Genomic DNA, 12,500 nt, shown 5'->3' on the forward strand with positions numbered 1-12,500 from the left:
AGGTGCAGTTTATTATGAGCATGGAGGGTTTAACTGCTTTGTGTCTGCTCCTCCTCCCCTTATCTGGCCTCCTGTGTGTGTGTGTGTGTGTGTGTGTGTGTGTGTGTGTGTGTGTGCAGTGTGAAGACCCCCTCGCCCCCCGCCCGCCCATCCCCGGGGAGCAGGGTGTTAAAATGACTGACATGTCAGTGTGTGAGAGTGTGTGTCAGTGATTACTGCTCTACTGAAGTGCTTAAGAGGTGTGATAACGTGTGTGTGTGTGTGTGTGTGTGTGTGTGTGTGTGTGAGAGAGAGAGAGAGAGAGCACAGAAGTGCTGACCAGTCTATTAATTAACACCTCATGAATATCCATCAGGCATTAAAAAGACATTTTCTCCAACTCAACACTCGTCCTGCTGCTCCACTCTGCCTCCCATGGCATCATGGGATACGCTGCAGGGCCCGACAGACCTGAGGCATCATGGGATACGCTACAGGGCCCGACAGACCTGAGGCATCATGGGATACGCTGCGGACAGAGAGGAGGGGAGGGGCGGGTGGGCGCGTTGTGTCTGAAAACTGCAAGCTGACGCCTCATTGGTCGCACGTTATCGAAGCCGTTAAGCGACAGCCAATGGGAAGCTGAGCCCTGAGAGGCAGCCAATCAGAGAAGCCACTGAGCGGGAAAAGACGGGAGAATGAGTCCAGTAAAGAAAAGTAAGAAAATGTCTGAGACTGAGAGGACAGAGGTCGTCCTCCCTCGGCCCACAGGGCTCGACGGCGGCGGCACAAAATAGTTCTGCTGTCCTGAAACCAGCTGACTGGGAAAAGCCTTAAAAAAAAAAAAAAAAAAAAAAAACAGAGCAAACGTACGTTGTTGTGCATTTGAAAACTATTTCTCTGTTTTGTGTGTCGCAGCTCAACATGATGTTGTTCTCTGTTTGTATGTCCCTCCTTCACTTTGGAGGGAAGGTTTAAGTGACCGAGGTTCTTATTGTTCACAAAAACTATCAAAATAACAAAAACTAGGTGGGAAAAAAACATTTTTGTGAACTGACATGACAACAAAAATGAGATTTTACAAAAAAACAACAACAACTGACTGAAACTGTATTTGTGTTTAAAAACTGACTAAAATAAACTAAAATTAAAGGGAAAATGTTTTTCATCTTTCTCAGTTTGATTGGTTGTTCATCCGTCCCAAGTGAATGCATTTTTTTTTTATTGGTATGATCTTTGATTGAGTTTTTAATTACATTTTTTCTGACCTTTTTGAATCTTGCCCCAAACTCCCCGTGTCACAAAACAAAACTAAAGCTACCACCAAAACTAAAAATACTAAACTGAAACTTAAAATGATCAAATAAATGTAAACGAAACTAACAAAAGTGCTTTAAACTAAACTCAAATTGACAATAAAATGTCAAAATGAAATAAAAATAAAAAGCAATGCAACATGCAGAGCTATAATAACCTTGTAAGTGACGGCACCAAATAAGCCCTGGTTATTTATCGCTTTTTAAAATTTATTTATTTTTCTTATTTATCCTTTCTTTTACCAGGAAGGTCCCACTGAGACACAATGTCTCTTCCTCCAGGAAGTCCTGGTCAAAATGGCAGCATAAAAAAGTGTCAAACACAGACGGACACCGCTTTGTGACGTTACGAAGGCCAGATTCAGATTTTTTCCTCAAAATGTAAATGTCAGTCGTGTTTTATCCTGTCGGCGTTCGCAGCGGCACAGTTTTCCGCAGAGCGCTGATGCCTCTCCGTTCTGTGTCGGCGCTGATGTGCAGCAGCCAGACGGACGGACGGATGGACGCCGGTCGAGCTCGGCTGTCAGTCAGCGTGCGGTGCGGCGGGCCGACGGGCTGAGGCGCTCGGAGGAGATCTGCTGGTTCTGCATGACGGAGGGAGCAGAGCAGCTGATGTTTAGTGTATGAGCTGAAAACACACACAGCTTCTCACAGCTAATCTGACACACCAACCACAAGAAAGACGAATCTTCCTATAAAACAAAAGATAATGTGTAACAGTGCAAGCCTTCAGGCCCATACACTACATCTTGGGATTACTGTGTGTGTGTGTGTGTTGAGAGGGGGTTAATATATGTGTATGATAATGAGTTTTTCTTTCTAATTACTGGGAAAAACGTTTGGTTTCATCAACATGGCGGCAGTGACATCAGCGTTGACGAACTGTACCATTTTCACCAACATCATGACCCAAAAGTAAAACGGCATTTTTAAAAAAAGGGTTTTCCAAAAGCTGCTTTCACCGACCGAAAATCTCATTTTCATGTTGAAAAAAAGGCCAAAAAGGAGATAAAAAGGTTGTGTTTTCAATTGACTTGTCTCCATGTGGGCGTGGCCTATGCAGCAGTGGCTGATGGGTGAGTGAATATTTTCTGGTCGGGGTGAGAAATGATCAGAAGTGACCTTTCCTCACATCTGGCTGCCTCCCTCACGTCACTTCTCTGCATTTCCATCCCGAAATAATCTGAGATGTGGGCAGAAACAGGCAGATTACAGAGAGAGGAGCAGTGAGACCTCTCACTCTGTCCCGCAACATCCGATCAGAAAATGTGAAACCACAAAAAAAGAATATTTGAGATAATATTTGATATTTGAGCTTTTTTTTTTTAAAAAAAAAAAGGGCAGAAGGTGCGCAGGGTGTGCTGTTTCTGAATTCTATCACCTGCACACACACACACACACACACACACACACACACACGCACAGCTGGATGTCAGGGCAGTAATGTAGGTTAGCTGCCTGGCTCATGGGCACAACATCTGTCTGTCCAGCTGCATGCAGCAGATCTGACCTCTTCTCATTTCTCCTCGCTTTTCCATCTCCCCCTTTCTTTTTCCTCCTTTCTTTTTCTCCACCAAATATTACATATTTTATTATATCACATATATCATATTACATTTTGTCTTTGTGTATTGTGTGCATGCTTTTTTTAATTTTTTCTTTTGTTATTGCTCTTTTTTGCTCTTCATATATGTGTGATTTGGATTCTCTTTTATCTTGTTTTAAAGGAATATTCCAACGTTTTAGACAAAATAGCCTTTTTCCAGCTTCCCCAGACTGAGACAAGATGTTTGATATCATTTCCACCTCTGTACGTCCACTGGTTCAGTTCCTATGGGTAGCATTTCATGTTAGCTTAGCATAAAGACTTGAAGTCTATGGGAGTCGTTAGCCTAGCTGCATCAATGTGAGAAAAATAAACCTCAGCAGCTCCGAGGCTGTCTGATTTACACAGAATGAACAGGACATGTTCTTAAAAAGTGATAATATAAATATTGTTCTTTTATCGGCTGGATTCCCAGAGTCGCCTGCAGGTTCGACGCTCGGTGAAGAGACAGAGGTGAGACTCCTCTCCTTCTTTGTCTCTGTGAGGCAGCAGCAGACAGACAGACTGGATCTGTCTCACCTTCATAATTATTCTCACACCTTTCAGCACACATCGCCACATCGTCAAGTCACAGCTCTCACATTTCTGCTTGTGTGAGACAGAGAGAGAGAGACAGAGAGAGAGACAGACAGAGAGAGAGAGAGAGAGACAGAGAGAGAGAGAGACAAAGAGAGAGAGACAGAGAAAGTTTTCTGCTTTGACGCTGAAACCCAGCAGCATGCTCTGCTCTGCTGCTTTAAAGGACTATTCCACTTTTTATTCACGGTTTATTCCATTTACTCTCTGCACACAGACATTTTACATCGGGTTTTCAAAGTAGGGACCAGGGACCCCCAGAGGTCCTTCAAGGGCTTCCAGGGGATCTGATCCAGAATTACTGATCTAACCTTTAATTACATCATTTTAATCATTATGAGTACAGATTTTTTTTTTTTTTTTTTGTAATTTTTTGATTATTTTTATTTATCTATTTATTTTTTCTTATTTTCTGGTAATTATTTGGCTATTTTTCTATTTTTCCAATTTTTTTCAATGGTAAAGTTTTGCTAATTTTGCACTGATGAGCCAGTGTTTTTTCCTTTCTGTTTATTATTATTATTAATATTATTAATATTATTATTAGCATTATTATTTTGCATTGGCAAGATAATCTCTGAGGCTAAAATTCATTCCCCTGCTCCTCCTTTTCTTCCAGCCTCCCTCTCCCTCTCCATAAAAAAAAAAAAAAGCAGAGGGAGGTGAGTTTCCTTTTTTTCTGGCCAAAATAAATGAAAGGGTACACTCAGAATCTCAAACTGCTGACTCAGAAGCAAGAAGCGGTGTCAAGAAACACACTGCAGCATCATTTTTCAGGTTTGAACCAGACCTGCAGCCCAGACTAAAAAAGTACACGAGGTGCGGCTCTGCTTCCCCTCAGGCGCTCCAGCAGTTCGTGGTCAGATATTTCAGCCCAGGAGAAACCGGCTCGATGACGCCAACGTGGAGAAGCAGCCGCTCTTGAGTGCCAACGAAGAGATTTGATCTGCTTTTATTGGAGGATTGAACTGGGAGGATGTGTCGTGGTGAAGCTAAAGGCTGCGTGCTTCTGATTTTCCAGAGCTGTGCCTTTTCTCAGGGCAAGTCGGCAAGAAAGAAAATCAACTCATTACTCGTTGTTTACACTGTTTACTTTTAGTTCTTTCCTTTTCAGAGGATATTAAAAAATGTCGGCTGAACCTAAATTTACCTACCTACGTTTATATTTCCATGGCCTGCTTATTTTTTTCTCACAGTGTTTGCCTGTGTTGGTACATATTTGGCATCTTGTTGGTTCTTGGGCTCTGCTGGACTCTCAAAGTAACTGTAGTTCTGTATATTCTCCTGTATTTTATTTTATTTTTTTTTTATTTTTACCTTCCCATTACTGCTTCCTCTAACTTGTGTGTAAAACTGAAACACCTTTCAGCGAGCGAATGTAATGGATCCAGCGCTGGAGTCTGTCCCGGCTCCTTTGGAAGCATTAAATTCTGTTTTATGTTTCTGAACTGCTGCATCATTTGGTTCATGCAGGAGAAATTAAATTTACCTTTACTGCACCTCTTTTTTTCACTTCCTGCATGATAAAAAAAATGTCTGAATTTCATTGTTAAACTGATCTGTTTGAGCTGTCCTGCTATATGAGACATTGTTGTGTGAGACATTTTTTTTTTTCTTGGCTTTTAAAAGTAATTTCTGTCTGTGATTCTATGGTAGTGTACAGTACTTCAATTAGTTTGGGAGGAGGGTAGTGGTGATGGCTGGAGGCTGAGGATGGATGTAGGAAGTTCTCTTGAAAAAGCAGCTCTGATCAGTTAATTAAAACAAAATAAAACAAAACAAAACAAACAACCTATAAGAAATGAAGTGGGACTAGTCCATTTTTGGGAGTGTGTGAACTAATCCGTGTGAACTGACCTTGTGAAGTGGGAATATGCGCTCCACTCAACAGACCACAAATTAGCTCAGTGTTTAATTGAACTGATTTCAGATTAAAAGCAGAGTGAAACGGACCTGAGACTGAAGCGTGGCTGAGGATTCATGTGCGATGTCGGTGAGAACATATGCATGAGAGCATAAGTCTGTCCAACAGCACGCATCCGCATGAATACATGAATATATCTGCTGAGGGAGGGGGGAGGGGCGATGGGAGCATGCATATGGATGTTTGTATGTATGTATGTATGTGTGTGTGTGTGTGTGTGTGTGTGTGTGTGTGTGTGTGTGTGTGTGACTTCAGTTTCAATGTCCATAAATAAAACAATGACACAGTTTTGATAGCGGTTCATACAGACTCAGTTTATCAGTTCTTTTGTGAATTCACAGTGAAGCTGATGTGACTCACATGATGCTTTTATCTCTTAAGGGGGAAAAGAGGCAGATATGAATACTAATCGGAAAATATAACAGATATTTGTCCATCAGTTCACCTCTTCTCAGTTCAAAGCATACATTTATAATAATAATAATAATAATAATAATAATAATAGATTTTATTTGTAAAGCACTTTTCATTCGAGAATCTCAAGGTGCTACAGATAAAAACAAGTATATAAAAAATATTAACTGCTTTCTAATAGTTTGATTTAGCATTTATGATGATACATTGCCTCGCACGTCCATACATAAATTTAAGGATTCAACGCAGTGCCATAAGGAAACTGATGCAGCATTTTTCCCATACACAGTCCTCCTTAAAACATTTTTGTTTACTTCAGTTAGCTTTTATCCAGCAGTGAAATCGCACCTTTTAACTGTGACTCTTATCGGTTATTTTTCTGTATTTTCAAATATTTTTATTGCTGTATTGTATTGTTTTTTTTATTATTTCACTTTTTAGTGTGATCGCTGTACAGAACTCACTCTCACTGTTCCTGTATATTTATTATTATTTTTATTTTTTTATTTTGTACAATTCTGTGCTTGTCTGTGATTCAAAAACCGCTCGACCGACACGTACCATCCAAAATGTCAAACAATGTGGATTTATGTGTAGATCTATAGAAATTCACTAACTTTCACAAAATTCTCATATTGAATCAGTTATTTCAGATTTAATTTTTTTTTTTGGATGTTTTAGCCAACTACCCCCCAGAGTTTTTATGCCACAAAGAAGTTCCATCTGTCAAACTGCAAGGAATCATTGATTAATGTTCATTATACTTTTTCAAGTTATTTATGTTTAATAATACATATAGATAGGTTTTTTTTTTTTTGTCATTTTTAAGTTGTTTTTTTTTTTTTTTTTTTTACATTTTTGTCACCTATCTTCTCCCACAATTTTTATGCCATGAAGAAGTTCTATACGTCAAACTGTGCAGAGATCTTCGTAGATTTATGCTGTCATTTTGTTTATTGATAGTCCTTACACTTAGACTTTTATACTTAAAAACCACATGAATACGACGTTTCTCATGAGCCTCGCTGCTCTGAGGATCAAGTGATTTTTTTGGGAAGTGATTTTTCCAGAGCCTCTGAGAACAGCGCCCTCTTTCTGTTTGGTGCGGTAAAGCAACACGGCAGATTTCCTGACTGATAATTTACTGGTGAAAAAGCGACACACACACACACACACACACACACGGGCGTTCAGTTTAGAAAGCGACGTAACGTGTGAGATCACAGAGGGAGAATACACACTCTGATCATTTTCCCCTTGGGCAGTGAGGGGGGGCGGGAGTGTGAGGTCTCTCTCGACCAAAGATTTGCAGTGAAAGGCCGTCGGTGTCCATTAGGGTCTCTCTCTCTCTCTCTCTCTCTCTCTCTCTCTCTCTCTCTCCCTCTCTCTCTCTGGTTTTCTGGGTGCATTAACCTCTTCTTCCCACTGCTCCAGAACAAAGGATGGACTGTGTTTGCATGTAATTGTGTGACTATCCTTGTATGTATGTGTGTGTGTGTGTGTGTGTGTACAATGATCACTGAATTATACACACACACATGCAAAAGCACGTACACACATACGTCACAAATGTAAGTATATTAATATAATGCAATAATCCTCCCACATGCAAATGTCTCTCTCTCGCTCTCCAACTCTCTCACACACACTCTTTCACACACACACACACACACACACACACACACACACACACGCACACATGAAATGTACATCTGTTCTAATAAATGTGTGTGATGTGTTCAATGTTGAAATCCTCCCACGTATCTGACAAACACACTGCACTTTCCCATCAAGCCTCCGTCATCGCCGCCTCTCAGGCCTCCCACACACACACACACACACACACACACACACACACACACACACACACACACAGTTACAGTCAGTGTGTACTGTAGGACAGATGGAGTAAATCTCTTCCACCAAAACAGGAGAATCCCTCTGTGTGTGTGCGTGTGTGTGTGTGTCCTCAGCTCAGATTCGCTTTCTTTTCTCAGCGTCTTGCTCTGACGATGATGATGCTGAACTCTGACCTTTGACCTTTGCAAGTGCATCATATTCGACTGCACTTTAGAAACAAGCCCAAAAAACACACAACCTGCATCTACTGATATCTGTAAGTGACCTCAGAGAAAAAGAAGCCCAGAGTCACTTATTATCAGACTTGGCAACAAGCCAACTATTTGCTCTTCCCTCCTCCAAAAGCTGCTTGGGTTTCTTCATTATTCCCCACAGCACCGACCGAAATGTTTTTACTCCACAACTGCAACTCTGATGGGATCCGAACCCCCAACCTGTGAATCCCGGCTCCTGTGCTCAACTTCAAGTCCAGTGCATTGCACCACAGCGGGCAGGTGGGATCGAGCTCCTTCAGCAGAGCCAGTCATGCTGATGTCGACATGCAACCCCAAAGCCACAAACATGTCCCTTTTCCACCAAAAAGGACCTGGTGGTAGTTCGGTGCTGGTGCTAGAGCCAGTGCTTAACTGGTTCCAACAAAGAACCGGTTTGCTTTTCCACTGGCCAAGAGCAAAGCGGAGCCAAGTCAGAGCCACGTCATTACATCAGCGTAAAACGAGATCACGTGGGTGTGCGAGACGCTCGCTTGGAATCACAACAACCAACATGGACGACCCACCATAGCGATGCAAATACTGCTTGTGTCTTTACAAGCCTACATTGCAATCCAGAGGCGAAAAACGCAATTATTGCTGGCTACCCGTCGTATTCGTGGTCGGAACGAACAACGACTTCGTTTAGCTTTACGTTTATAGTGTTCGCTGCTCGCGTTTGGGTCTGTAACCCCGCCCACCAATGACGTGGTGGATCGCGTCATGGGTTCTTTCTCTGGCCCCTGTTCAGCCCCTGCTCGAAGTTGGTACCAGTTTGGCCGGTGCTTGGGCGGTGGAAAAACAAAGAACCGGTGCTAAGTCAGGCACCGGCTCCAAACCAGCCCTGGAACCTCTTTGGTGGAAAAGAGGTAAGTGAGGTTTCAGCTAGATGTGTTAATGTTAATGTTAATGTTGAGTGTGGTGAACATTTTGCACTTCATACAAGACTTGCTGCGATGTTTTCAGCGCGTCTGCAACTCCTGAAAAAGTCTTAAAATCACCTCATAATTTAATAATATTATTTAAATATAATGTTATTGTAGAAGTAGCCTACTGCGGTTGTAAGTTCTTCAACAGTTGTTGTCATTTTCTCATCACTTTGCTCTTATTTTCCGCTTTAACTGGAACTGAAAACAACCTGAAACCCGCAGGGACCCTAGTGTTGATTTTGGTGACCTCCACAGCCAACGAGCTGACATTACCTAAAGACAGGATCAACTCAACTGGATCAATGATGATGATCAGTTCCCCTACTTAGAAACAGCACAGAGATCAACCACAAGGTGAAACTGAGCTGAGGACCTCCAACATGGCCGCCACAGTGCGTCACATGACCAGAAAGCCTATTGCTGCTCTCCTGGACTGCTGCTAATGGGAAGTTCAGACAGAAACATGTAGACAAGACACGATCGATATTCCCAATCAGCTGTGACCAACAGGCTAATCAGTCAGTGTGTGTGTGTGTGTGTGTGTGTGTGTGTGTGTGTGTGTGTGTGTGTGTGTGTGATATTGACAGTGGCAAAAACTCGCTGTGCTTCTCTTAATTCCAGCAGTACGAATAATAAATGATGAAACAGCCAACATGAAGAGGTCACAGACTGCTGACTTTCTGTCACATGTGCAAGAATAAAACCAAAAAAAAAAAAAAAAAAGAAAACAAGGCCATGCACTTCTTAAAAAACAACAACAACTAAACAATTTAAACAGTGAAATTATTAAATAAACTCATGAATAAATTCACAGCAGCAGCGGCAGAGGCAAACATCACGATGAGCACATGAAGCAGCACAAGTGAAGCATGAATGAATCAGAAGCTCGTACACACACACACACACACACACACACACATTCACAAGCCCACACTTCATACTCTCAGAACATCTTTCCAGACTTTTATCAGGCGACACACACAGAACAAAAAGCTGAGAGACTCCAACCTGCAGGTGACAACTTTTCATCATCATCCTCATCATCACTGTCAGTGTAGCTTGGGGTGACTTAAAAATATGTAAATCATCATATAAAATCCTTCTTTTCCCCTTAATTTGGGAGGCTTCTGTTGCCAAAAATGCAAAAAAAAAAAAAAAAATAATAAATAAATAATAATAGTAATAATAAATAAATAAATAAATAAAAAAAATCAAGACAGTTTGCTCCGACTCCTCGTGTTTCTCGGGGCTGCGGGTATCAGATATTATCCGGGTCTAATCTCGGGTACAATCTCTGATATGATACTGTTAGTCTGGGCATCGCCACCAGCACAGATATCAGTATCAATATCAATATGAGCGCATAATGAAGAGCAGCACAGTGCGCCGTATTGTGAGTCTGAGTCCCGCCTGCATTTCTATTTCTGCCCGTGAATCACATCTGAGCCTGCACGCAGTAACAAGGGAGCCTCTTTGTGACGCTTTCACGCACGCACACACACACGCACACACACGCGCACACACACTGACACAGTGATGTAATGGCACATGAAACGCGAGGTAAAGTGTGACATCCACCAGGTGACGGTCATGATGCAATGAGCCACGAATAGCAACCGAATACAGGCAATTTAGCAAAAATGTGTTACATTTATGATTATTGATTTATAGTCAAATTTTCATAATAATAATAATAATAATAATAATTTTAGAAATCAGATTTGTCATTTTAATGTGAGGCAGACTATGAGTTTCATACTGTGAAGATGACTGTCAGCCCAGGGAAGCGGCTGAACTCTATTCTGGCGATCAAAAGACACACACACACACACACACGCACGCACACACACACACACACAGGTACCTGGCTGAGTGAGCAGGTGAATGGCAGCGCTGCCTCACTGTGCTGTATCTCCATCTCCATCAGTCCTTCAGCATCCAGGAAAGAACAGCAAAAAAAAAAAAGAAAATAAAAACAACCCAAAACTGCAGATGCAGAGTAACGGAGTGTCAGTGAATCCACCACACACGCACGCACACACGCACACACACACAAAGGCAGCGGATGCACAGGCTGCAGGGCTGCAGACACACAGGCGCTCCGTCCCCGTCCGTGTCTCTCCTCCTCTGCTCGGCTCGCGCTGCTCACACTGATTCTCCATCTGTCGCCGCCCCCTCGCTCACCCCTCCCACCTCATGAATTATTAATGAGCCTGGGGGCGCTACACACACACACACACACACACCCTCCCCTGCCTCCTTTCTGTCAAATACACTCACACACACACACAAACACACACTCACTACAAGCTATAAACTCACCCACGCGAGCAGACACACTGTAAAAAACACTGTACTCTGAGTGTGTGTGTGTGTGTGTGTGTGTGTGTGTGATTACAGACATGTGGCTCCAGGCAGTTTAACAGTGCACACACACACACACACACACACACACACACCTGATTTTTGGATCAGCTCTTCGATTTTCATCTTGTTTGTGCTCCTTGTGTCATGCTAACATGTTAGCATACGCTATCTAAACACTGTGCTGAGTGATAGCAGCTCCATGCTAACACTTTAGCATACACTATAGCTGTGTCCCAATTCAGGGTCTGCATCCTTCGGAGGACCCGGACTTCAGACGAAACCAGAGCCCGTCTACGACGAGCCTTGCCACTCTCCATTAACACCCGTTGTATCAAACTTGGTTGCAGTTCCACCGTAATTCCACTGGGGGTGATCGCGGGCGAGTGCAGAATGAATGGGGCTCTATGGAGCTAAACGGCTAAATTTGTCTCTTACTCCTGTTTATGGTTGAAAAATCACAAATACTGTTGTAGTTTCTGAAAGTCCAGTATGGATTATAGGTTAAAAGTGAAATTAGCGAGAACTTATATCCTTTCAGTTTCCTACAGTTTGGGCTGTTGTTGGCCATAACACGCTAGCATTTGCTAATGAATGCTGATTGGTCAGTGTTGCGGCTGTTTACGACCAGGGATCCCACCTGATGGCACCCGAAGAAACCCCACTCTTAAGGAGGACTTTTCCATCAAAGTTGATATTTGTGTGGACAGAGAATGTCTAATATAGCACAGACGGGCTCTCTGAGTGTCTCCGTCTGCTCTGTGGAGACGGGCTCTGGAAATCGCCGTAAAGCAGCACCTCTCAATGTGTGACGTCATCACACTTTTTAAACAGCTTTTTAGAACAGATAGGTGAAGTTAAAAAATCCAATATTCAGCTGAGTGTATTTTTTTAGCCCCAACTTTTGAAAACAGTATTCAAATTACTTGACAAAAAATTATTTCCAGAGAAAAGTGGATTTTTAGGGGTGTAGCCCCATAGACTCCCATTCATTCTGCACTCACCCGTGAGCGCCCTCACATGGACAGAGAGACCCGGAAGTTAGACGAGAGTGACACTTCTCCCTGGATTAGATATTCTCAGATGAAGCGTCCTCCCCGTCAGCCAAATGGGACGGTCTAGCCTTCGGAGTATTTACAAATATTTTATAATAGTGAAATCTGAATTTAGATGCCGCCGTCGCCATTTCAGTTAACTTTTTTAGACTGAGCAGCAGCACGCAAAGCATCTTGGGATACGGGAGGCCGAGAAGGATGGTCGCGGTGCAGCCTCCGAATCGGC

General features: G+C 42.5%; 1 protein-coding gene across 1 annotated transcript in view; it reads right to left on the bottom strand.

Moving 5' to 3' along the window:
• Window positions 1–10,913, bottom strand: part of nfasca (neurofascin homolog (chicken) a) — a 100,139-nt gene extending 89,226 nt beyond the window's left edge. Inside the window, exon 1 of the mRNA XM_030051833.1 lies at window positions 10,720–10,913. The gene's annotated coding sequence lies outside the window, so the exon portion shown is untranslated. The remainder of the gene's footprint in view (window positions 1–10,719) is intronic.
• Between the last annotated feature and the right edge of the window lie 1,587 nt (window positions 10,914–12,500).

The sequence above is a fragment of the Myripristis murdjan genome, chromosome 5, assembly GCF_902150065.1.
Source record: "Myripristis murdjan chromosome 5, fMyrMur1.1, whole genome shotgun sequence".
NCBI lineage: Eukaryota > Metazoa > Chordata > Actinopteri > Holocentriformes > Holocentridae > Myripristis > Myripristis murdjan.